We start from the raw sequence: 2,977 nt of genomic DNA on the forward strand, positions 1-2,977 counted from the left end.
TTGATGCGTGATATTATTCCTTTATTCCAGTCATTATTTAACGTGTAAGGTGTTAAACACGTTGATTATTTTCCTACAACAGCACATCAACAGTCATGTTTAAATACCCTGTAAAGTTTCAGGTGTTTTATTTGTGTATTTTATTAAACAGATTTAAGGCAGTGGCTCTGTGGTCGATGCTCTGAGGTTCAGGCTGCAGCACCACCAAGCTGCAATAGTGGGGCCCTTGAGCAAGGCCCTTAACTCTCTCAGCTCCAGTTGTGACCTCAATTTTCTAACAAAGAATGTTTCTGTGCTGTAACGTGACACATGAAGCAAAATAAAATTGCAATTTAACCGACATTTATGTGGTTTTATTTGTTTGTCTGTTTAAAGTTTAATTCGACGTTAAAGTTATCGGTTATTTCATTTCTTCTGTCACCAGCCTGATGTGTCAAATATCACTGCTTCTTTCCTGAAGATGTGGACATCAGAGAGTCCCTGTGACCGTCGTCGCTATAGAGACGACATCATATTAGAACGAGTGCTTCGATACGAACGATTTGCAGCTGGACTAAAATAAATCGCCAGTTTCTGACCAATCAGGATCCGGAATTCATCACCGGATTAAAAAGTGATTCAATTACTGTGAGCTTGTTGGAGGAGATCGAGTCCAAGCGAATGAGGATTAGAGCCGGAGCTCTGCTGGGTCTGGGATCTGAACACATTCTCTTCACTAGCTGATGAATATTAACTCAGGAGGTTTTGTATGCGTTTCCTTTTACACTGTAACCCAGAGCATGTTTTGGATTTCCGCAGTCGTGAGCAGGTGATTTAACGTCTGCACCGTTTTCTAAAAAAGTCCCATCAAGCCGAAGACACTGGCAGCGGCAGCAGGGACGGAAAAGACGCGCGAGACGAAGATCAGGCTGCAGTTACGTCTGGAGCAGACCTCAGATGGAGTCGTGCTGTAATTGGATCCCAGAAGGCCGTTCATTACCGCGAGGCGACAGACAGAGTTATTGGAGATGGAAAGAAAGGAGGAGAAAAGCTCAGCAGCGCTCGTTGTCTTTATCGGGACGTTACGAGCCCGAGGTTAATTAAAAGTGCAGCCGACACCTTGTTTTTTTCCCGTCTAGTGCGTTTGTTCTTTTATTAGGTCTGTAATCACTTTCGCTGAAGTGTTTTGGACAGAAACACGTGAACCCGCCTCGTCTCTCTGTACCGCAACACATCAGAGTCAACAGGCTTCAGCGTCTCAGATCCTCTCAGAAGTCCGGTTTTACTCTTAATCCTCCGCCTGCCGTCCCCGGTGACACGCGCGCCATTTTAATTCCTTTCATCGCCACAAAGGCTTCCAGCATAAATCGCTTATAAAGGTGACGCCTGCCACCGTCATGCAGTCGAGGGATTTTTCAAATGTCAGCCTGTACCACAGATTTGTCCCAATTAAACGAGTGCAAGAGACCATTTCAATCTTCACAAGACCGTCTTTAAAAGAACGACTTAATGAAACCTTGTTCTTGATGTACGGAGACGAATAAAATCAGTACATTAGAAAAACTTTAGCAAGTTTTAACCTTCTCACAGAGGTCTGAGTGTGTGTGAGTGTGTGTATGTGCGTGTGTATAGGTGTGTATGTGTGAGAGTGTATGTATGTGTGTATGTGTGTGTGTGTATGTGCGTGTGTGTGTATGTATGTATGTGTGTATGTATGTACATGTGTGTGTGTGTGTGTGTATATGTATGTGTGTGTGTATATATATGTGTGTGTATAAGTGTGTGTGAGTGTATGTACGAGTGTGAGTGTATGTATGTGTGTGTGTGTATATATGTACGTGTGTGTGTATGTACGTGTGTGTGTATGTACGTGTGTGTGTGTATGTATGTATGTATGTATGTATGTATGTATGTGTGTGTGTGTATAGGTGTATGTGTGAGTGTATGTATGTATGTGTGTGTGTGTGTGTGTGTGTGTGTGTGTGTGTGTGTATGTATGTATGTGTGTGTGTGTGTATATGTCTCACATACTCCTTACTACATCCTAGTTACTGCTCCAGATGTAAATTTCAGCACACAGACACGAGTGATCATTAACCTGCTCCTCAGTAGACAGAAGAACAGCTGCAGGCTTTCTGTGGTATAAGTGGAATAAACAGCTTTGGGACGTGGAACATAATCCACTAAGGGACAATAACAACTTGCCCTACGGTGTTTTTTTTTTGTTTGTTTGTTTACAATCTTTATTTACTGAAGAACTTCACACGGCCCCTTTAATGCGGAACAGCCGTAAAGACTTTTTCCAGTTAACACGGCGTCTGTAAGCGGTCGTTACCTCACCTGCCTCTTTCCTTCTGCCTCTAAAAGTTAATAATAAACGTGTCTCGTCGTAACAAGCGCATCACTATAAAACCCTAAAGGTTTCAGTTCCCCCTCGTGTTACGGAAGAAATAAACGGCACTGCGTTCACACTCGTTTATTATCTGAACACAACAATCGAACAATCTTTCACACACGAGCTACACAACGAGTGGAGTCGCCTTTTTACGTCCACGTTCGAAACTTTTTTTTTTCTAGTTTCTTGTCTTAAATTTTTTTAAAAAGTCAAGCAGTGACTCAACAAGACTAGAGTTTATTTGATCACCTCCGATTGATCACCTCCACCAATCGACCGGTTAACATGTAGAATAGATATTAACAGGAAGTGAAGTCAAATTTATCAACATGATTTGTTGACGCTCTGCCGAAGACAGGAAGTGAGGTACGAGCTCAGCGTCTACACGAAGGAGCGCCGCCGCTCTTCCTCTGTAGGTACCCGACTGGGCAGTAAGTGCTTGGCCCCCTTCATCGCTGCTTGAAGCTTCTGTATATCTTATCGTTTGATTATAAACACGATTGTTGTCAGAACTCGGTATTTAATGTCCACCTGAACGCACAGAGCTTCTTCATGACAGGATTCATACAATTTATTGCAATACAGCATGAAAACAACAAAATC

The sequence above is a fragment of the Tachysurus fulvidraco genome, chromosome 2 (assembly GCF_022655615.1).
Source record: "Tachysurus fulvidraco isolate hzauxx_2018 chromosome 2, HZAU_PFXX_2.0, whole genome shotgun sequence".
Lineage (NCBI taxonomy): Eukaryota > Metazoa > Chordata > Actinopteri > Siluriformes > Bagridae > Tachysurus > Tachysurus fulvidraco.